At 45.6% G+C, this 24,090-nt stretch overlaps 1 protein-coding gene and 1 long non-coding RNA gene across 2 annotated transcripts in view; both read left to right on the top strand.

Annotated features, from left to right (window-relative positions):
* The window catches only part of MDGA2 (MAM domain containing glycosylphosphatidylinositol anchor 2), a 303,099-nt gene that overhangs the window by 212,385 nt on the left and 66,624 nt on the right, over positions 1-24,090 (top strand). The gene's annotated exons all lie outside the window — the stretch shown is intronic.
* LOC128087289 (uncharacterized) lies at positions 11,288-14,998 on the top strand. The gene is made up of 4 exons (XR_008209767.1): positions 11,288-11,388; positions 11,504-12,314; positions 13,010-13,086; positions 13,760-14,998. It is a non-coding gene; the product is annotated as an uncharacterized LOC128087289 (long non-coding RNA).

The following is a 24,090-nucleotide window of genomic DNA, read 5'->3' as shown; positions in this document are numbered from 1 at the left end:
TGTATCTTAATAGAGAAAAAAATATATATATATATATAATAATGAAGTGTTCTCCATCCTACACTGAACTAGAAAGAACAAACTGAAATCTCATGGAGAGAAATAGAGAGTTAGGAAAGGAATGACAAGAAGCTAAAGACTGCTGTCTCAGGAGGCCTATGGCTCTGAGTCGTGGTGCTTTTCAGCTTTTCAACTTCAGGTGAAACCCACTGGATTTTTAAATCAGCCTAAAGATTTTTAACTATGGTAATGTATTATAAAAGGGTTTGTCTGGGAAACTTGTAGGGAGAAGAGCAGCTGAATGGGGAGAATGTCTTTATTTTTAGTTATCTATTGAGTCCTGTGTTTATGCATGTCAAAATGATAAAGGAAATCTGAATCTTACGTTTCAGATAGATGCTATTAACATTCTTTTTTTTTTTTCTTATGTAATAAGTGTTCAATATAGTAGGAGAAGCTGATTAATATTCAGAGCAACTTCCATGTAATCCAATACATCCCCAGACTGTTTGGTTTATTACTTTCAGATGTACCTCCTTTGTAGGTCACTGGCTTGTCACCGTTCTCCATAGGTGGGGTTTGGTTTTGATGGAGAGAGATCATGCAAAAGGAGAGCTACAATTGGACTTCACTACTTATATATTTCTGTGCATTTTGAATTTTGTTTTCAAGTGTGGGAATTAATAATTGACCTAAACAACTTCAAAACTTCAAAATACACGTTGCTGCCATTTGCCTTTATCACATTAGCTTGCTCTCTGAAGTGTCTGTCTCCATCCTGGCACCCTGTGCTGGAGGAGCTCAGTCCCTGGGCTGCAGGCTTTCATCAGAGATGCTCTCAGAGAATCACAGAACAGCCCGAGTTGGAAGGGACTCAATGATCACGAAGCTCCAACCCCCCACCAATGCAGGGCCACCAACCTCCACATTTCACAGCAGCCCAGGCTGCCAGGGCCCCATCCAACCTGGCCTTCAACACCTCCAGGGATGGACGGGGCATCACAGCCTCTCTGGGCAGCACAGTGCCTGTCTGAGCCTCAGGATTCCCTCACCTGCAGTGACAAATGTCCAGGCACTGCTTGTCTCTCTTGTGGAGCTTTTCATAGAATCATGGAATGGCCTGGATTGAAAAGGACAACAGTGATCATCTAGTTTCAACTCCCCTGCTATTTGCAGGGTTGCCAACCACCAGTCCAGGCTCTGGTCTCTTGTTTCTCCATGCAGGTTTAGATAGAGAGCCATTTCAGCATAGCACGTGAGCAATTAGGGCTTTGTACGTAATTTATCTGAATGTGGCAAGGGAAGGAAAGTGTATGGAAATAATGGATGGTTTGATCAGCAAAGTAAAATACTGGGAGCTTTTTGACATTTCACAAGGTCAAAGGCAATGCATGTCTGGTGACCTGGAGTGATAATGAACATGCAGAAACTGGCAATGTGAAAATTGTAATTGCAGATGAGATCACGTGATTTTTTTCTTATTTGATCTTAAAGCTGTAGTCGCTCAGAGAACCTCCTGAGATGTATCTTTTCTTCTTAGGAATCCCAAAGGGAAGAATAGCAGCAAATAGCCCAGAATCTACTGCAGGTCTGGGACGCTCAGCTATCCCACAGCTGTCTCATATGCAGAGCTTCTTTGGGTGAAGGTGAAGAGCTTTGGGGTCAAAGCAGTGCTCCTTCCCACTGCACAGTGCAGCTACAGCGCTGCCCTCACCGCTCCGGTTTGTAGGGTGTTGCTTGCACAGTTCCTATGAGGACACATAGAATGGAAGCTCCCTTCCCAGCTGTGCAGCAGGGCAGGTGCTGCCTAAGCAGGCCGTGTGCTCAAGGAGGCAGGTGGTGGTTCTTCAGCTTGCAGGCAGGCAGCTGGTTCCTGCTGCAGGCACTCACCATGTGGAGACCTGAGCATAGGCAACAGGAGGGGGAAGAGCTGGCCAGGTCTGGTTTGAAGAAGCTCTTTTGTAATATGATGAAAGAGAGACCGTCTCCACAATTAATATATCAAGTGTTTGATTACGTGATTGTCTCCTTTGCTGAGTAAATAACTCCATCTTAGCTTTTGAGTGTTTTTGAATTTAACAATCTCATGAAGCAAAATCTTTTAAGGCAGTCTATCAGAGAATGATTACTGCTTTCTCTGTGTTCTCTTCTAGCAGATTTTTTTAATTATTATTATTCAGTCATTTTGTCCACTGCTGCTAAGTTGAACTTTTGCAAATCATTTTGCCTGTGGAGAAAAAAATGGTGTCAGCAGGCACATTCCTTTCACTCAACAGCAGGAACAAAATTAGACCTCGATTGTGCTGGTACATAATCAGGGTTTTTTTCTGATGGAATCAGTCCAAGAGATGCTGGACTCATTACAGCAGACACCAAGATGCCGTGAAAGCCAACAGGCTCTTTGTTGCTCTGGGACAGTGATGCTTTTTCAAAGAGCCTTCTTTCTTTAGGTCATTCCCATCAGGCTTTGGAAAAACCTACGTTGACCATTTTGCATGAGACCTTCCCTCTTCTCCTCTCATCAAAAAAAATCCAACACATATTATGAATCAGATCAGGAGGGGGTACGACTGTTTACAAGGGTGGATGGTGATAGGACAAGGGGGAATGGTTTTAAACTGAGACAGGGGAGGTTTAGGTTGGATGTTAGGAGGAAGTTTTTCAGCCAGAGGGTGGTGAGGCACTGGCACAGGTTGCCCAAGGAGGCTGTGGATGCCCCATCCCTGCAGGCATTCAAGGCCAGGCTGGATGTGGCTCTGGGCAGCCTGCGCTGCTGGTTGGTGACCTGCACACAGCAGGGGGTTGGAGCTGGATGAGCACTGTGCTCCTGTGCAACCCAGGCCATGCTGTGATTCTGTGAAATCGCTGAGAATAATGAGAGTTCTGCCAAACGATATGGGACCTCTAGGCTGGGCATCTTTATCAACACTGTAGGCCTTACCCTCATGCTTCCCTGCTTCACTGCCTTCCCGGGAAGCCCCACTCTGCTCAGTGCAGGCAGGTTTCACTTGCACCAAAAGGCAGCCATGCACACACTGCTCTGAGCTCAATTTGTCCCTGTGGGGCCCGCAGCCACCTGCTCTGGGGGCTGGCAGCATTAGAAAGCTGCTCAAGATGAGGAAAGTTTATGGCAGAAAATTCCCGGTAACGGGATTTCTCATGCTCCCCTTCTCATATTCAGAAGCTTTCCACATAATGAAAGGGAAATTTCACACCTTTCATTTGTTATTGAGCTGGTAACGTCTGGCGAATAAACAAAACGGAGGCATATCGTCCCTATTTTTAGAGGAGTTATTATTTCTGGGTAGTCTAGGACCTCGAGAACATACTCAGACCATTCACAATTGATACATATTTCACACTTTTCCAGTTTCTTTGTAGTTTGTCCGTCCATTAATAGAGTTTCTTATCAATAAAGCCATTTTGATACTCCCCTGTTTTAATTGACTGTTTCTCTCAAGGTGAGGCAGCTTATTCAGATTTATTTCATCACTCATACACATTATTGGTACAGTTTCTCCTCTTTACTCCGTGACAATGAATGCACTGTGCCCGTCCTCATTTCTCCGTTTGCAGCAGGATGCAAACACAGAGCAGGGGCACAAGGAATGCTGCCCATAGCTGAAGTGATGGACAGGACTGAAGCCTGCAGCGAGGGATGGGTGGTTGTTGTTTTGGAGGACCTGGTCAGTACTGCAAAGGTCAGCAAGTGCAGTTTCTTCTCTGAGCTGTATTGGAACAGATTCCTGTTCAGCTGTAATCCGGTGCAAAGCCGAGGTGTTATTTTGCAGATCACCTTCCCACCCTTCAGTTCTCCATGCTGTCTTTGTCCAGCTCTTTTTCCTTGTCTCAGCATCCAGCCTGGATAGAGCCAGATGCAAATCTCCTGCAACATGGCCTCCACGTCTGGTCATGAACCATTGATGAGGACTCAGTGAACATGTGATGAGTTTTACAGTCACCCTGCGCTCGTGTTTCCCCACTATGAGTGGCATTTCTCTGGCTGGTGTGTGGCGTGTTAACAGCATCAGATGCCAAGCTTTGGCCAAGATGCCGGACGTCAGCAGCTTCTCCCCAGCAACGCATCTTTTACACTCTCAAAGAAAGTAATTAGATTATTTTTGACGTGATTTGCTGTTGACAAATCCCTAATGACAGTTATTCATCTTGGTGTTATCTTGCAGGCACTCATGAATTAGCAGACTGCTTGTTGCAAAGCCTCTCTGGGAAATTAAGCTGTCTGGGCCATACCTTTCCAGCTCCTCCTCCCATCCCCTGTTCTCAAGGCACAGATTGGATTTTCATTGCACAGCTTTCTTGTACCTGATTCCCCACCACTTTTCTCTGATGTTTCAGTGGCTCTTTCAGGCTCAAGCTTATTCAGGCCCCTCCAATATGAACATATGTATATTCTTCTAAGCTCAGTTATTCCTACTGGTGTGAATTACTTTTGACATCTGAGGGAGGGTCAGGTCTTCTGGTCAATTATGGATTATGGTGCACCAAAGGCATTAAAAAGTTTGTCTCTTATGCACAGAATATTATTCATTTGACAAATTGGTTGAGTCGTAAACCCCGAGCAAAATATATGATCTCTCTAATTAACTAAAAAGGAAGTGTTGGGTGTTATGTAGTACCACCAGGAAAGTGAGAATCACCAAAAAATCGAATTCAGGTGTGCTTTTGTTGCCCCAGTCTATGCCTGTTTATGAGGGTGGATGGTGATAGAACAAGGGAAATGGCTTTAAACTGAGACAGGGGAGGTTTAGGTTGGATATGAGGAGGAAGTTTTTCAGCCAGAGGGTGGTGAGGCACTGGCACAGGTTGCCCAAGGAGGCTGTGGATGCCCCATCCCTGCAGGCATTCAAGGCCAGGCTGGATGTGGCTCTGGGCAGCCTGGGCTGCTGGTTGGCGACCTGCACGCAGCAGGGGGATAACAAGTAGTAACAAATCAGTTTCAGCTTCTCTTTGCTCCACTTCTTGCCATCAGGACATGGTGTTTAGAAGATGGAGAGTCTGTATAAAGACTGCTGGCCCTCTCATGTGCAGTGCTCCTCTTGTATACACTAGTAATTGGTGAACCTTATGGAGCTTTGAGTCTAAGACCTTTGCATTGCTCATACTCACCTTTTCTCTTTGACACGCTCCATGTAACCCAGAGGAATTTTATTCTGGATCAAAACAAGGGTGTGTAGACAGCATGTAGACATCAAGACTGTGGAGGCACCAACTGAAATAGGAACATTCGTGTCCTAAGATCCAGAGAAATGAATGAGAAACATCTTCCCTGCTTATGGAGTTGGTGCCATGTGAGACAGTCACACAGAACATATCCAGCCACACTTTGCTAATCTTCTATTCACGCTCTTTCCCAGAAGTTCAGACAGCTTTGTTTCTGAAAATTGGTAATTAGCAGCTTGTTCCTTTTCACCATATTATCGAGGATGATTGCCACAACCCATCTCAAAACTTCGTGGTCGTTGGGATATCACTTAGTGTGGGGCTGATGCTTCTTAATGCCTCCTTGAAAAGAAATTTTGATAGTTGCATTTTTTTCCCTTTTGCTGAAGGAGGAAATTAGCAGTTTATGGCTACTGTAAGGACCTTCTTGATTTTCTTTTCAAATCAAGAAGGGTTTCACAGAAGAAAAAAATATTATCTCTGTCTGATATGTAATCAGTTTCTGTCAGATTGGAATTCAACAGTGTATACTTGCTGATTACATCTAACTCAAAAATGTGCCCTGCTCCCAGTCATCTCAGGTCTTTGTATGCCAATGCATGTATGCTCTTGTAGCACATCTTGTGGATGCCCCTGTATGTGACCCTGCACGTAGCAGGAGAGTTGAAACTAGATGAGCATTGTGGTCCTTTTCAACCCAGGCCATTCTAGAATCCTATTCTATGACTTCACTTGTGAATGCCACATATGCAATCTAATTTCTTCTTTCTCATTACAAAAAATTAATATACATGCTTATCACAGAATCACAGAATGGCCCGGGTTGGAAGGGACCTCAAGGATCACGAAGCTCCAACCCCCCTGTGCCATGCAGGGCCACCAACCTCCACATTTAATACCAGCCCAGGCTGCCCAGGGCCCCATCCAACCTGGCCTTCAACACCTCCAGGGATGGACGGGGCATCACAGCCTCTCTGGGCAGCTGTTCCAGCACCTCACCACTCTCACAGCACACAACTTCCCCTGACATCCAACCTCCATCTGCCCTCCCTCAACTCCAAACCATTTCCCCTTGTCCTGCTGCCATCTCCCCTTTCCAAGAGCTGACTCCCCTCCTGTCTGCAGGCTCCCTTTAGGCACTGCAGGCTGCACTGAGCTCACCCCGCAGCCTTCTCTTCTCCATGCTGAACAAGCCCAGCTCCCTCAGCCTGTCTTTGTAGTGGAGGTGCTGCAGCCCCCTGCTCATCTTTGTGGCTCCTCTGGACCCTCTCCAACAGCTCCCTGTCTTTCTTGTACTGGGGGCTCCAGACCTGCACACAGCACTGCAGATGGGGCCTCACAAGAGCAGAGCAGAGGGGGACAATCACCTCCTGTCCCTGCTGGCAACCCTTCTGCTGATGGAGACCAGGATACCATTTATGTATTTTTATATGTACTTTCTTTTGTGCCTGGTTACTGTATATCTCTGTGTGCTCGCTTTTCTCTCTGTACAAAAAAATTTTCTGTGGTCAGTAATTTTAGCTAATTATTGCTAGCAGCAGAACACCAAGAAGCACAGGCGCATGTACTGTATTACCATAAATGGCTGCACAGAATACAGAGACCTGTTTCCCCATTTCAAAACCAGTGCAGAAGCCACTTAAAGATTAGAGAATCTATGCGGAAAAGAGGAGAGGAAAACACAAGACAGCAGGTCATTAGTGTAGCAGAAATGCTAAGTCATGGCTTGAAGCAGTGATTTGAGCACCTGGTTGAAGGCAGGACCAACCCAGGGGAGCTCAGGTGCATGCACTGCACTTCCCAGCCCTCATTTAAGGGTTGGCACTAGAGATCTCTTCATGTCTGAGGCCTTCTGAAGGTAAGCTGCTTCTTTCTTTTGTTTCTGTGTGCATGGTTGTTGTATTTGAGTAAATCCTCATTTGCTGCAGCCTAGGACCCTGCTACTCTGCTGTCATTGCTGTGTTTTCCACTGCATTACAATTAGTTCTGCTGCTTCTACAATGATTTACTTCATTAGGAGGTTATTATTAGGCTGAAGTCAAATTCTCAAGGGGTGTGGAGCAGTTTGGCCTTTCCACTGTAAGCAAATGAACTGAGTCCATGCTGGTGGTGGTGGGCCTCTGTGATTCTATGGTGTCCAGAAGCATGTCAGTAGTTATGGGATGGGTGAGGTCAGGAAGAATATGAAAATAGAAATTACCAGAAATAACTTGTGAAACCGTACTTCAGGTGTTGGATTTTGCTTGGATCAGGACTCAAGTTGTCTGTGTTTCTTTCTTAACTGTTTTATGTTGTTTCAGGTCATGCAGTAAAGTTTTCTTTCTCTTTGAGTCACAGGCAGGAATGGAGGAGGCTTTTACAGTGTTAATAATTAGGTGAAATAAATACAGTCCAGGCCAGAACAAGAAACCAAGTTTGTGCAAAAAGTACCAGGTCTCAAAGGAACAGGACTAGCTTAAGTGACAAAGTGAAAGAAACGGTAGGGCTAACTGCAGCTTGATGAATACTGATGGTGTATGGAATTAGTGGGAAACAATACAGTAGTGTGAATTTTGAGCTAAGGGGGATGTGCTGTGTCCATTTTTTGCTCTACAAAACTGTGCTTCATGTCGCAGAAGCAGCGTGTTTGGGTACATCTAGCAAGCACCTGACGTGACTGGCTCAGAAGCAGCAACGGTGTTTGAGAGAGAAGTGTTGCTCTGAAGAGAGGAGTTCCTCAAAGGCAGAGCAGGGGGCAGCCGTGCTTAATGTCTCGGTGATGGGCTGGCACAAAAGATGGGTGTGATTTGGTGGATGCTGCTCGTGCTGTTCACTGTGAGCTGTGCGCCACAGGGCGCTTGCAGGTACTCAGTGAATCTGTCCTGTGGTTGCCAGAGACAATTCACCTGCACTGCTCGTGCACTTTGTCCAGGCTTTTGCTTCTCATTTTCGAAAGTAAACTCAATCAAAGCCCACCAGCAGACAAATGCCAAATGTGCATCGTTCTGCTTTAGCAGAAGTCTGCCTGGGAGGTATTGCTCATATAGAGGAAAATAGAGTTATACAGAAAAGACCTCAGTGATTTTAGAGATGGAAGAAGGTTTTTTTTAGGTTAAAATGAAGCTACTGTGCTTGGAGAAGAAGGCAGATGTATTGCTTATGGCGATTGGTTGTGTCTGGAATGGATATAGGGAGGGGTCTGCCAGGCTGCAGTAGGTAATAGAGATACCACCAATGTATTGCTGGCACAGAAAGCTGAATGGAAAGATAATTATTTCTCTAAACCTTCTTGTAAGACAGCGTGGAGACCTCATCTGTGCATTTGAGTGCGTGTTGGTGATGATTGGACTTGAAAAAGAACACAGGTAAAGTAGGACTTGATGGTGCATGACAAGATGAAAACTTATGAGGAAATACCAAGAGATGCAATTGCTTTCTGGAAGTAGATACTGGGGCTGTCATAGAGGAGGAAAAAGCTCTGAAAAATAATGTCATGCAAGAATATGTAGATGTCTACATATTAATTGTAAATGCATGTAGATTTTTAGTGATGATGGCATCAAGATTTATCAGAAGGCTTATGCTTACTGGACTGATAGCTGGTCAGCAGGTCTGTCATACAGGGTATTCTTGTGTTCCTGGGTGCAGTGCCTGAGAAGCACGTGAAATTCTCATTAATTGGACTAGTTGTTACAATCAGAAAGGGCTACTGGAGTTGTGTGCGTAGCTTTCTACAGAAATGATCAGAAATAGCAAATGCCTGGTTCCTCTGGTTTCTGCAGTTGTGCATCGCACTTGTGTTGTGTAAAATGCATTTAAAATAAATTATAGGATCATAGAATATCTCATGCTGGAAGGGACCCACGAGGATCATCAAATCCAACCCCTGGCCCCACACAGCACCACCAAACCCAATGTCAGAGCAGTGCCCAGCGCTCCCTGAGCTCCAGCACTGGCGGCTGTGCCCACTGCCCTGCAGCTGTGCCATGCCCACTGCCTTCTGGGGCACAGCCTTGTCCTCACCCCCCCTGCCCTCCCCTGACACAGCTCCATGTGTTCCCTTGGACCCTGTTGCTGTCACAGAGAGCTGTCCCCTAGATGGTTAACTGTCACTAAAGGAAATTGTGTTAAATGGGGCTTTTCCTATGCGTTGTCTTGAAATGTTTTTCAGTAATTCCCAGGACAACCCCCATAATTTTGCCAATCACCAAAGCTGGCAGGCTTGTAATTACCAGCATCTTTTGGTTTGCCCTCGTTAATTGGAACAGCCTTTTGCCAGAGGTTGACTGGGACCTTTCCAGATTCCCAAATCTATGGAAAATTAATTGAGAGAGGTCTCATGGTGCTATCAGGCAGCTCTTTGAGCATCATGGAATTAATCCCATCAGATCCTATATATATTTATGAGCATCTTGCTGGAGCAGCAAAAGCTGCTGGTCCCTTCCTAGGACCCTGTCACACTTATGATCCCAGTCATAGAGAATCAAGCACTGGACTGACCTGGTAGGTTTCTGTAAATATTGTTCAAATCATTTAAACGTAATGAAGACGTTTGATTAAAAGTCAGTTCTCATCTTACGATCAAGAAAAGGGGAAACCACAGAGCGTTCAGGAAGGACATTGCACTGGGTACCTGCACATTTGTCACAGTGATGAGGCAGAATAAACCCAGAACACCCCTAACTATGCTGAGCTCCAGACTACATCGAACACAAGCCGTGGTGCAGCTCAGAAAGGAAATGGAAATAGAGAAAAACATGTTTCTTCAATAACCTTGAAAATTCAATTTTGGAGATAAAAAAGAGCTTGATAAAATTGGGTGAAAGGCTAGACGAACTACAACAGTAGAAGAAACAGCTGGAAGAAAGGAAATAGAAATATATAGGTTTACTGAAAACAAAAAGGCAATTATGTGTTAACATCAGCAAAAAAAAAATCTTGGAAGAAATAACATAAAATGTTATGGAACCCTAGGGGAGGAAGGAAACAATTAAGTGTTGGACTTTACTCCTTCTGTATAAAACTGCTGGACACAAAAACAAATCTGGCTGTCCAAAACACAACCTCAGGAACACTTTTGCATTTGTTTGTTTATCTGTGCATTTGTTCACCTGTTCACAATGGAATCGGAATACAAATTCTGGCCCAAGCTTTACAAGTGGAGCCCATTTCATTCAGTAAGCTCTGTCTTATTAGCAGTCTTCCTGATCAGGATTAAATTACTTGCAGCAATCGTGCCTGGGAAAATACAAATGAACTATTATGGATAGTTCTCATGCTGTTGTGTTAGTGCAGATCTTTTGGGGAAGAGAAGGCTCCAGGGAGACCTCATGGTGGCCTTCCAATACTTGAAGGGAGAGTATAAACAGGAGGGGGAATGGCTGTTTGTGAGGGTGGATAGTGATAGGACAAGGGGGAATGGCTTTAAACTGAGACAGGGGAGGTTGAGGTTGGATATGAGGAGGAAGTTTTTCAGCCAGAGGGTGGTGAGGCACTGGCACAGGTTGCCCAAGGAGGCTGTGGATGCCCCATCCCTGCAGGCATTCAAGGCCAGGCTGGATGTGGCTCTGGGCAGCCTGGGCTGCTGGTTGGTGACCTGCACACAGCAGGGGTTGGAGCTGGATGAGCACTGTGCTCCTGTGCAACCCAGGCCATTTCTATTATCTGCTTATGCTGGTTGTGTTTCAGGACACATGGCTGCTTTACCACTGGCTGTTTGAGCTCAGAGTCACTTGGCCTTGCTGAGATCACAGAATCACCAAGGTTGGAAAAGACCTTCAAGATCATCCAGTCCACTCATGCACCCATCACCAATAGTTCTCACTAAACCACGTCCCTCAACACAAAATCCAAACGTTCCTTGAACACCTCCAGAGTTGGTGACTCCACCACCTCCCTGGGCAGCCCATTCCAGTGCCTGACCACTCTTTCAGGGAAGCAGTATTTCCTAACATCCAGCCTGAATCTCCTCTGGTGCAGCTTGAAGCCATTCCCTCTAGTCCTGAGATGTGAGGTGCAGTGTGCTCACTGATCTACAGGATCTCTTGCACATGTTCCCCTTGTGGGATTTGTTTGGGGACATAAGGCAGAGAGGGCTCAGCCCTTCTGCTGCATCTCATTTTAATACAGGGGTTGGGGTATTCATGTTCTGCCCTTGCAGCACTGCAGCCACCAGGTCCTTCGAGTCATCCCTGTGGAAGAAGTGCAAGGTGGAGATGTGCTGGGCAGGTACTGGAGGAGGAGGATGTGTGACTCATAAGCAAGCTGTGCTCTTATTTGGGTTGGGGTGGTGTTTGTGTTATTGTTTCTTCTGGGCATCTGATCTGTGCCTATCTCTTCACAGCTCAGCATCCCTGAGATCTGAAGGTGGGTGGAAGGAGGAATCTCCTTTCTTCTTGGGTCACGCTTGCTGGCTAGGCTGGAGACAGCTCCTGCAAACCTCAGCTCTGTGCAAGGGCATTTGTTATCAGAGACAGCAACAAAATAGATGAACCCAAAGGGGCTCCCTTGTCTCATGCAGGAGGGAAGACAGAGCCACTGTGAGACTGACTGCTGCTAACAGCTCCGCATCGTGCAGGCTGCGGCAAAGGGTTTTGCAGGACAAATGTGCAGAATTGTTGCAAGTCTATGAATCAGTCTTTGGATCAGAGATACAGTGGGTGCTGATACAGATCTTAGCCCACAGAATTTATTCTGCTTGGTTTCTTTCAGATGCAGGACAGACCTTGCAGAACCCAAGCAACTTGCATATGAGGGGATGCAGGTCCACTGAGTCCATTGGGAGAGCAGGGGCTGCACACACCAGCTGTGGTGGCACTTTGCTGCCCACCATCACTGGTAGCTCATGGCTGGGATTGCTCCCTCCACTGCCTGGACTCTCAGGCTATGTTTCTTACTTGGAAATAGTTTGTTCCCCTTTGGATGCCTGGGGTGAATGATGGGAGGGAGCACTTCAGGAGTTTTGTTGTTGTATTGCTTCTTTCTCTGGTGTCTCTATGTTCCAAAATTTGTCCACAGGTCAAAAGCAACGACTCAAATCCAGCAAATGGCTCTTTGTTGGGCAGACCTGTTGCATACACCGCTCAGGGCTGACTTATTTTCCTCTTGGTGGTAGTGATCTTTAACGGATACTGCAATTTTTAGGACTGTCCAGGGTATGTATTGTGGCGGCATTTGCTTTGTTTTATTTTTAGAGAGCCTCACATTTCATTAGAGAGGGCAGCAGAAGCATTTTCTGCGGTGCATGTTGTGTTTTGTTTCTCAATTGAATTATGGCACGTTCGAAATCACAAGCGGAGCTGTCATAGCCCCCAGCTCGTTAGATGATCTAATGTGATGTTTTCAGCGGGCTATCTTATCAAAGCTGAGGCTGTCTGTGAATTAAAGTGTCACGGAAGCTTTAGAAAGTGATTTCTGTGCTGGCTTTGTTTTACTTTATTATGTTGTTGTGGTTGGTTGGTTTGTTTTTTTGAGAGCGTTCCAGAAAGACCCATGCCAAGCCATGGGCTAATGGCAGTGACTGATACCTGTAAGTCCACATTTTGCTCGATTTAGAGAGCATTTGATCTTGTGCTGAAGTCCTTGTTGCTGGGACACATCTCCTGGGTGCTGTTTATTCACGTAGATAGGTGTGTGTTTATACAAGCAAGAGGAGCAGCTCCTAGGTTGGTATCTAAACCCAGCAGCCTGCTGAGCCTATAGGCTTCACTACCCAGTGCACACAGCTGGGCAGTGCCTGAGCCAAAGTTGGAGTTTTGATAAGATTCTTTCTAAACAAAGAGAGCTGTTCAAACTCCATTTACCAGAGATGGAAAGCAACTTACTGACATCTTCTTAACCTAATTTTCAGAAATAGATGCCTGCATTTCTCTCTGACTCAATGTGTGGGTATTAAAACATTCTTAAAGCATTTCGGGAGGGGGAGAGGTAAGGTGGTTGTTTTATTTGTTTCTTTCCATTATAATCTTTAAAATATTAAAAGGCCACTGTTCTCTATCGTTTTTCATTCTGACATAGAGCAAAGACTGGCCTCAAAGCTCGGCATTTTCTTGGATGGGAGCTGTTGTCTTCTGGGCAGGCCCATTAATTAGGTGCTATCTCCAAGTTACAGCAGCCTTCACTGCAGCCTCTCAGAAAGCCAGCTAAGTGGCGTCACAAAGTTTTCTTTGTCCTTAAGAAAATGCAATTACATTAAGAAATTGCTTTGAGGAGTTAAACAGCAGTGAAATCTCGAGGTGATGATTTCTTCCCTTTCTGTAAATGCCACGGTGGTAAGAATTAATTAGCGGGGGACATTCCAGGAGTTATGGAGATAATTGAACTATTCCATGCGAACCTAATCTAACCTTGGGGAGGGGAGCTGGGGCAGGACGTTGATGAGGCTGAATCTGCTTTGTGTCACCATAGATGAATGGACTAAGAAGCTGCAATTGGGAAGCGGAGGTTTGGGAGAGCAGCAGAGATAGAAGCTGGGCTGTGTGTAGAGCAGGAGCTGTAGCTCTGCTCTGTCTGGCTGAGCTTGGACTTGAATGTTTGTTTTTAGGCTGGGAAATGCCTTCAGCCTCTCTTGTCCCTTCTGCTTTTTTTTTTTTTCTTTCAGCATATCAATATTCTGGGCTGCCAGTAAGCTTTTGTTTTTGGTGTTCAGCTGCCAAAGCTGCAGAGCACTGGGGTGGAGACCAGCGCATGGACTGTTCTGATGGAGTCACCCTGCAGTGTACAGGATAGGTCATTAAATCACAATCAGAAGCATCTGCTGGGCTGATTTGGCTCTTGTTACGTGAGACACCCTCAGTTGCTCCTGTCCAGGGTCCTCCATCATTTCCCAGTGCTCTGCCATCTCCATCAGCCTCTCCTATTTGCAGGACCCTGTTATAATGGGGATGCTCCAGGACCTCCATAATATCCTGCATGTCCCCATTGCATGATGCCAGAGCACCATTGGCAGCAATCACCCAGGTGTTACTGAGTGAAGGGTTTGGATGGGGTCAGCAGAGACGTAATTGCATCTGGAAAAATAAAAATTGAAAGTATCAATATTTCCCTGAGGCTGGAAGTAGAAATGAGTCCTGAATTTTCAGTGAAGGCACCAAACAACTTTGCCTCAGCTAAAAAAAAAAAACAAAAAAAAAAAAAAAAAACCCAGTAAAATTAAGAAACTGAAATTTGGACTAAATCAGCATGCCTGTGGGAGGAAGTGGTTTTTCTCTCTCATCTTATAAAACCATGTCAGAGGCCTTCATTTGCAATGCCATTTTCTCTCCTATCCAAGGTTTTCTGCCTGTTGCGTATCTCCAAGTACAATTAATACAGCAGATGGCATCTGGGTACTTTGGCAGGTGTGAAGGAGGCCTTGTCTTCTTCTGAAGTGTTTCACTATATAAATAAGCTCTGTGTAACTGCTGAGACCCAGGTATGGTACATCTTGGGCAGCATCCTGAATATCAGGCTAGAATTAGTCTGTAGCAGGGACTCATTGAATACAAAGTGAAGTGGCATAAAGGGAAGAGGTTGAGAGCATTGGCACGCAGCACGTGCCATGGTTAGCACAGCCTGCGTGCTCGTAGCATGGCAGGAGGTGAAGGGATCATCATGAAACAGGAGAGTCCAAACGTACTTGAGTATTTGCTGAGGTTATTTAGCCATGTGAATGATTTGTCTCTCTCCCTAATTCACATGATGATTTTGGTGTGTTTTTGGTAACGCATGCATGTGATGAAAGGCAAGTCGTTGGAGTTTTCATCCATTTGAAACATCCCAGGTAGAAATTACTATTTGAAACTGTGAAAGCTGTAAATAGAAAGTTGAGGAGATAGGAATGGTATTGTTGCAAGTGAGATATCATAGAATCACAGCATGGCCTGGGTTGCAAAGGAGCACAGTGCTCATCCAGCTCCAACCCCTGCTGTGTGCAGGTCACCAACCAGCAGCCCAGGCTGCCCAGAGCCACATCCAGCCTGGTCTTGAATGCCTGCAGGGATGGGGCATCCACAGCCTCCTTGGCCAACCTGTGCCAGTGCCTCACCACCCTCTGGGGGAAAAACTTCCTCCTCATATCCAACCCAAACCTCCCCTGTCTCACTTTAAAACCATTCCCGTCGTCCTATCACCATCCACCCTCACAAGCAGCCATTCCCCCTCCTGTTTATCTGCTCCCTTCAAGTACTGCAAGGCCACCATGAGGTCTCCCCGGAGCCTCCTCTTCTCCAAGCTGAACAAGCCTCAGCCTTTCCTCATAGGAGAGGTGCTCCAGCCCTCTGACCATCTTAGTGGCCCTTCTCTGGATTTCTACCAGTATGAAGGGTCCAGGGTGCCACCAGGCCAATTTTCAAGGAGTTTTGTTAACCAGAGCTGGCGAGTGATTCATTTGCTGTGTCCTAACATATGCTGCTGCAGTTAAATATCTTCAGTGCTCAGCAGTGCAATTCCTGCTCAGAGCAGGCTGAAGCTTCTTTCCCATGAGCTATAGGCACCAAACCTGTTATTTCTTCACTTCCAATTTGTGTGCCGCCATCCGAGATTTACAAAACATAGGGCAAGTGATTCAGATTAGATGCACCCAAGACTGGTTGCTGTGTTGCAGAGAGCATCTTCTGCTCCTGTGTTCTTCATCAGCCCTGAAGAATGTTCTGAGGGAGAGGCAGCTGTCTTGATTGAGAACAGGCTTTCTTTAGCAAACAAGCTCTGCTCTAATAAATTCCCTTTTGGAGCCCATTCTGCAGGGCTGTCTATGAGCTGTTCTCTTCTGGCACCAGTGTTTCACCTGCTTATTTTCTTACGTATTCTTTTTAGCTTGCTAGAATTTGTCTTAGCAGCCTGCAAGGCAATGTGCCCTGCAGTTCAGAGCCTGTTCCCTCTTGTTTTTCATGGCTTTAACAGTGTCCAAGGCTGAGCCAGCTGCAGAATTTAAGTCCCTGACCTCTGCATTTCAAGTGGTGACCTTGGCTGTGTAATGGCCAGTTGGGTCAGCTTCAGTGCAGCTGTGGTTTGTATTATGCCTCAGCCCCTGCAGGAGATGGAGGCCCCAAGGTACCAATGTGCAGTGGCTGAGTGCTGGGACATTTGCCCATGGGTTGGTCCGAAGGCTCCAGGGATGGAGGCAGCCAGGATGTAGAAATAAATGAATTTGTATTCTTACTGGTAATTCTTTGCTACAGATCAACCGCACAAAACCCTGTTTGATTATATAGTGACCTTGCTCACAAGAGAAATAAAATACACGGATGGAAAAACTGATACCTGTTTCAGGCCAAATAAAGGTTGTTGCAAACGTTGTCCAGAGCAGCAGTAAAATTTTTTCTCTGGGTTATTTTAAGTCCATACACTTGTTTTATGTTCACATTCCTATATTTTCTGCTCTCCCCAGTACATCTATTTACCTCTCCCATCCAGATGAAAAATCCTTTTTATTGCAAAACATTGTGCAGAAATCTCCCCCGGGTGTTCCTGGATGTACTCTGCTCCTCACTTGCTGTGTCTGCTCTCTGCCTCTTCTCCTTATGTATTTTTCACATTGTGCTTTGTATCTGAGGCAGCAGCAGCAGCCTCTGTGCTTCTTGGGGAAACTCCAGCCCTGATGATGTGGGATGGCAGTGCTGGACAGGCAGCAGCATCACCAGGGAGTTCGTGCTCCCACGCTCCATGGGGATGGAGGTGACCCTGGGGGAGCTGAGCTGCCTCAGTGTGGATGTGCCTGGTGGTGTGGCTGTAGCCATGGGAACACCGCATCCGCAGCTGGCTGGCTTTGGTGGGCTCTGGCTCTCATGCCTCAAGCTGGGAAAACTGCAGAGAGCTCCAGGAGCAGCTGGAGGGATGTGGCACGGTGTTTAAAATGCACAGCTGAATCATTCAGTCAGGGTTCCTGTGCACTGCTGCCCTCAGTGTCACCGATTGTGTCAGTGACTTATGTCAGTAATTCGGTCTGATGCTAAGGAAAAGTGAATCCATTGTTTCCTTTCTGTAGTAAGCATATATTTGTTTCTACTAGTCCTCCTGTTAAAGTCTGTCTTCCACCTACCTTGAATTTGCCCACATCCATATCTATTCTGTTTCTTTCCACTTCTCCTTCCTTCCCTGTGTATTTGAGCACCCTTACAGGATGTGGCACTTTGACACTGAGGACATGTTTCTCAAGTGCAATCCAGTCACTTCTTTATCTTGGCTTTGAGAAGCTGTCTTTCTCCTTCTGGTAGGCTGCTTCCTTGATCAGATTGTTTTCTGACTTTCCACTTTTCCAACAGCCTTCTAAACGCATAGGCAGCAGCAGTGTGTGCCAGCTCAGTTCTACGCTCACCTCTTTCCCACTCTGGGAGCTCACAGTGAGCTGCTGGTGTGTGACAATATCTCCATTTCCTCAATGTGATCTGTGCTTTTCAGAGACAAATAGTGCTGGTAAAGCTGCTGCTGCTGGCCCAGATGAGCCATGACTGCTGGTGCCATCCCTTGTTGGTGCACATGTGCCCACCAGCTGTGTGGGTTCTGACTGCAGTGGTATGCAGGGTTAGGCTACACATCTAACAAGGAATCTCTGCTTTCTACCTGCCTTGCCATAGGAGACTTGAATTGCTCATCCTTTTTAATTTAGTCAAGAAAATAAAATGCATGAATTGGATGTACTGTGCATGTCGCTTTTTGAGTAGTTAATTTCTGAAAGCAGGTAGATGATCTTCTAATGAAACGGTTTTCTTTTAGTCACGTGAGCAACTGAATTATGATTATGAAGACAAGTTTGCTGCCAGAAATCTTTAAATTGAGCTGAGGTGTCTTCTGAAAAAGTCCGTGTCTTCCAACCCAGAACTGAGTTACAGGCTTCACACCAAAATGCTGGAGTTCACTTCTGAAGTCATGAAGATGCGTGGCAGCTTCTTCTAATTGCCAGTTCAGTTGAGTGAGCCATGGGATTTAAGCATCTCCAGTTATTCTGTAGACTCAAGGGGTCTTAATGTATTCTATGCCTTTGATACATGGCCAGGCCCATGCCTTGTAGGTCTCACACCTTCTCACACAGGTGACTTGGATCCAGCTTTACGAATGGAGCATCACCTCTGCCTGAGCCTCACCAGGAAGTTAACACGCGCTCTGTTCTTGGGTGTAGGTGCCTCTATATCATTCATTTCCTCTTTGTCAATATTAAGTGATGTGTTCGTGATTAACTTCAGCTCAGGCATTATTGCATCGTCATTAATCATGCCTACATCTGTCATAGAAGTCATTAGAAAGACCCCATCGCAGCTATTTTTGTACCTCGTTTAATTTGCATGCAGGTATTGCATTTTAATTCTTGTAATGTGTCTTCACAATGATAAAAGCTTGTGCATCATTCACTGAGGAGGATCTGTTAGCCAAAGCACAAATAAAAATCCTACAGCTGCCTTGGGGTTTCTGTGGGAACTGGATTGTAATGCCTCCATGGATGTCTGACATTAAAAGGGTTCGCTTTGCAGGCAGAATTACTGCCCTGGACGATTCTAATTTGTTGGATGTTAAACAGAAAGGGTTGATTCTGGCTGCTATGTGACACAAATTACCAGCAAATTGCTCTGTAAGTTTTCATTATGAAGTACATGCTGCTTGTTGTGAAGGATTTGCTGCTTTAGTCCCAAACTTTTGTTTGTATGCTGGTGCTTGAAGGACAATGGCAGAACTTCGCCTTTGTGACTTTAAGGAGAAGTTATTTAGTTGTCTTACTTGACCTTTCAAATCTCTTCCTTTTATCCAAGAGCCAAGCGTGAGGCCCTTTCCAGAAGGCATTTGTTGAGATGCATTCAGATCTTGTATTAAAGCTGCATAGTGTTCCCAGTAAACACAAAGCAGAGGTACATTCGTGGAGCTTTTCCTCAGCTGTTTGAAGCACTGCAGCATTACTGGCTTTAACAGAGCAATATCAGTGCTTCAGTGTAGCTCCTGTGAGGGCGAGTTCTGAAATGTGATGATAATTCCAACGGGAAGAGTTTATATTCATGGGTTGTTAAGGCTGGAAGAAAAAAAAAAACCTTCATCACCATCTGCATAAAAGTTCACTTGACAAATCTTGTTTTAAAAACTATTCCACTGTGCGCCATCAAGTGAACCTGTGGCTGGTGAGCTGCACGGAAATGTGGAGGCTTTGCTCACTGTGCCAACCCCAGCGAGCTGCAGCCATCCTTCTGATAACTGAATGCAGAATCACTTGGGTACCTCTCAGAGGCAGCTTTGTATTCTGGGGGCTTATCCAATGTGCAGGAGTCATTTTTCCTGCTCCACGGCCTGTTCCAGAGCCAGCATCACTTCTCTGCTCCAAGCTGTTGGGGGTATTTAATCACAGAATCACCAAGGTTGGAAAAGACTTCCAGGATCATCCTATCCAACCGTAAATAGAACAGAAATAACCCAGTGCTACACTGTCCCTTGCCTGGATTTGTTTCCTTGCACAGCATCCATGTGCTGTGTCAGCCCAGAGTCCAATTCTCTCACTGCAACAGAAGCTTCCCTAGGCTCCTCTCCACCACTGGCATCCTACACAGAGTCATGCTGTTGGCATCAGCTGGAGTTGGCTGCTCCTTGCCCAAAATTCGATCCTTCAGAGTATGTAGGCAGCCAGGCCAAGGGCTGCTGAGCAAGCTGCAGGCTTGCAGCAGGACTGCTGCTTTGCCATACCAAGGGTTTTTGGAGAGTAACGTTTCTTGCTTTGCACTACCAGCTTTCTCTTTCTCTACCAAAGGCAGTCTGTTCTGTTAGTAGAATGGCTTTTCATTTTTACTTTCCTTTTCCTTATATCATGAAGCAGTGTTTTCTGCACCAAGAGGAATTCGTTCTGTGGCTCTCTGAGTGAAATAGCAAGAACTAAGTGCACAAGCAGAAACTCCCTTAGATGTTGCTTTGAAAGCAGTATTTTTGGCTAAGTTGTCTTTAGTGCAGACTGACGATCCCGCTGTGGGTGTTGCAGTGAGTTATCTTCTTTTTGGAAAGCATAAACTTCTTGTGCTCTGCTAATGAGGAGAGCATGTCTTGGCACATTGTAGTCTTGCCTCATCAGTGCATCTTGCAGAGCCTCTGGCTCTGCAGCCTCCCCTTCCTGTCTCCTAGAAGTTGATCAGGATTCTTCCAGTCTATGGGATGCAGTGGTCCTTCACATGTGGCCTCTTCCCAGTGATGGTTACTGGCCACAAATGTGGATGGACATTTGGGCTTGACGATTTTAGTGGTCTTTTCTAATGTTAGTAATTCTATGATTTCTGGTCTCTAGCTAATTTATTATATGTAGCAGATAATCGCATTTCCTTCCTCTCCCTTCATTTACTAGTACGAAGGTGAAGTGGTGACATCCATGCATCTTCTATGCCAAAGCATGACCCGGCAGGAAGTGACTTTTTGTGGATGCCCCATCCCTGCAGGCATTCAAGGCCAGGCTGGATGTGGCTCTGGGCAGCCTGGGCTGCTGGTTGGCGACCTGCACACAGCAGGGGGTTGGAGCTGGATGAGCGCTGTGCTCCTGTGCAACCCAGGCCATGCTGTGATTCTATGACTTTTTGTCTGTTGTTGATATTCCTGGCAGAGAGCAGAGTGGGGAGAAATGTGCTCATGGGCAGGAGTTCTGTTACAACGAAGGAACCATGAACTGCTCTGCTGTAAGGCTGATGCAGGGGCAGGGAGGGAGTTGGACTGAAAATCAACAGCAAATAAGCAAACAGGGCAGGAAATGAAGAGAGGCTCTGAGGCTGGTACTGAAATAATAACAGTTCCAGTGTTTAATCAGGTAGTTATGTTTCCATTTTCTGTAAAGTCACATGCAATCTCAAGTTTCTCCCCAGCTGAGGAGTTTGTGTTCGCTGATTACACATCCAGGAGTCCATGAAGAGATTTGAGCAGGGAAACAATATAGTTTTAGCAGCAGGGAAGGGGATTTTATCAAAGACAGTTTGGGTAGGATTGGTCTGGTGGAATGAGATGTGACAAGACCACACCGAAATGCCACAGAGCTGTTCTGATTGGGTTCCTTTCTGGTCTTGGGTTGGTCTCAATCTCATTCCTTCCAGTACTTGAAGGGAGTGTACTTACAGGAGGGGGTACGACTTTTACAGGGGTGGATGGTGACAGGACAAGAGGGAATGGTTTGAAACTGAGACAGGGGAGGTTTAGGTTGGATATGAGGAGGAAGTTTCTCACCCAGAGGGTGGTGAGGCACTGGCACAGGTTGCCCAAGGAGGCTGTGGACAGGAGGCACACAGCAGGGGTTGGAGCTGGATGAGCATTGTGATCCTTTGCAACCCAGGCCATGCTGTGATTCTGTGACCTTCTGTAACCTAACATAGCAGAGGCGCACATAGGAGAGGCAAGTAGAGGAGCTGCCAAGGAAATTGTGGAGCCTGTGCCTTTTAGTGAGGGTGTGGGACCCTTGGTAGGTGCTTCCTTCGTGCAGCCTCAGACAGTGAAAAAGGTTGCCGTGCCATTCTTCAAGATTTATTTTTTCAGACATATTACCATTTTTATTTCCTAAGATATAAGGAATAGCAGCATAGCCCATAAAAGATCATCGGCAGAGTCGATTCTGTTAAAGGTTGTGCATTATAACAGCTCCTGGGCTTTTTAAAGAAACTCATCATTATTCAGCATTCCCGTTCTCGCTAGAGCTAGTCAATTAAAGCAAAGAAAAAAAAAGGAAAAAAATGATGTGCAGATATGTGGGCAGATTAATGTTGCAGCTTAACTCCTGAGTTATTTCTTGTTTGTTTACTCATTTGAATATTTTTCACTTGCAAAAGTTCCACGTGTTTTAGCACAAATATTGGATCTTGTAGAGCTGTCATGCAATACTTGCTGCTTGCTCTGAAAATGTATTGTGCTGTCAAGGAGCCAAACCAGGACAGAGGCATCGGCCGGAGAATCCCAGCAACTGCCTGCAACCAGCAGATGCAATTTGAACTGCAAAACCAGATCTATCAGATTCCTGTGAGTGATGAGGGCTTCCACAGATGTAAATCATGCAAGCCATTCACTAACATGCACTGCTGCATCTAGTGCAATAAGAAAAAAAAAAAAGATAAAGTCTGCACCAAAACGTGCCAAATCCATCTGTCTTTGTGGTCCCTTCGTACCCAAAGTCATTCTGTGATACTGTGAGAATGGTGCTGAATGGTAACATGGCTTTGACTCCTACCTCTGTTACAAGCCAGTGGAAGACCTCAGCCCTCTGCTGGATTTTCTGCCCTGTCTCATCCTATCCCCAGGCACAGAGTGGGTTTTCAGCCTCCTGGCTCTCTAGAGCAGTGTAACAAATGCTGCTCCCACGTTTACCAAGCTTTGCTAGCGTTCCTCCCCCTGTGGTGGAGTGCCATTAACACAATTCCTTTCCATCCAGCATCTCCTTGGCATTTGCTTTGGGCTCCCTGATGCCTCAGGGGAGTCGTGGCTCACCAAAACCCACAGATCAGCTGTGCTGTGCATCCCCGAGATGCATCCCCACACCTCTGGCTGGAAGACAAGCCAAGCATGGGCAATCTGAGCACTCCGTTTCCTTGCTGATTTTACCTTGTTACATAGGGTAACATAGCATGTCAGGCAGGATTCTTGTGACACGGTGGTATCAGTGCAGCTTCTCACCAGGCTCAGTTTTACTATGCTGAAAGGAGTACAGAACAGTGTCTGCATGTGCTTTGTGCCTCCCATCACCTCTGCAGCAGTCACCGAATGCCAGCTCAGTGTGCATCATCTGCTGTCTGCTGTCAGGTGTCCTGGAGCAGAAAAACTGCAGATATTTTGCTGTGAGGACCTGTTAGACCTTCCAAACTCAGTGTTCAAGCACTTACTGCTTTTTTTTCTAAAGAAAATTGCTGTTGTTTTTAACTAAAATCAGCTAAAAACTGTTTAAAAACTGATGAGCTCTAACTTTCTTTAAGGAAAGTCAATTTTCCATTCAGATACATGTTTTTGTTGACTGTTGCCAAATGAAACTGCTGTGTAACATTCATCTTACAACAGAAAAAGAAGGCTGGTGATACATGCACCAGCTCATTTCTCCGCAAGGAGGGCAGTTCAAGAGTTTCCCCAGCAGGTTTGATTGGTCTGACCATTTTTCCATGGGTAGAGCTGATGAATGTAGCAGTATAACCTGAAATAAACAGGTGCAGTTTACTCATCCTGCCCCAAATTGTTGGCAGTGGGGGAGGAACCTGGGCATTGGCTCCGTGTGTGCAGCATTTCAGCTCCTTGTTTTGTTTCCTTATGCATTTGTTAACTTTTGTCCAAGTTTGAATGTTGATGGTTTTCTTATTTTAAAATGTACCTATTTTCTGATATTACAGATAGAATCATAGAGTCTTTAAGGCTGGAAAAGACCTGTATGATCACCCAGGACAGCCTTCATCCCACCCCGTCCATGCCCACTGACCATGTCCTTATTCAGATGTTCTGGTAAAGTAAGCAGAGAATCACAGAATGGAATCATAGAATCATTTTGAGGGACTGTTAATGGTCATTGGTCCAAATCCTTGCAGGGGAATAATAATGCTGAAGTCATTCTGCCACAGACAGTGGTTGTTCCTTTTTCTTGTCCATTTTGCTTTCAAATAAATATTGATGTTTTAGGGTAGTCTGACAGCAAGGAAAGGATTTCTGAAAGCAACTTCAAACAGGTTTCTGGGACGGAAACAGAAGTTCAGCAAGAGTCCTGGGCAGATCCTTAGCTGGCATCGGAAGCTGGAGGTGCTTCCTATGGAAGGAATGTCTTTCTAGGGAGCTATTTTGATACAGCAACTGCAATAGGTGTGGATTCTTAAAGTGCCATTAGGTTAAGGGTTGGGTTTGGTTTTTTTTCAGATGCCAGTGGTGTGCTGTAAAGAACTGATAAAGATACAAGGGAGGTGGGTTTGTTTTTTTGTTTTTTTTTTCTGGAGGTTTGCTGGTGTAGGAAAGGTGCTGCCTGTTCTAATTAGCCCTGATTATCAGAAATGTGAT

This window comes from Tympanuchus pallidicinctus, unplaced genomic scaffold, assembly GCF_026119805.1.
Source record: "Tympanuchus pallidicinctus isolate F22 unplaced genomic scaffold, pur_lepc_1.0 scaffold3, whole genome shotgun sequence".
NCBI classification, from domain to species: domain Eukaryota; kingdom Metazoa; phylum Chordata; class Aves; order Galliformes; family Phasianidae; genus Tympanuchus; species Tympanuchus pallidicinctus.
This window is presented reverse-complemented; position numbering and strand designations above follow the sequence as displayed.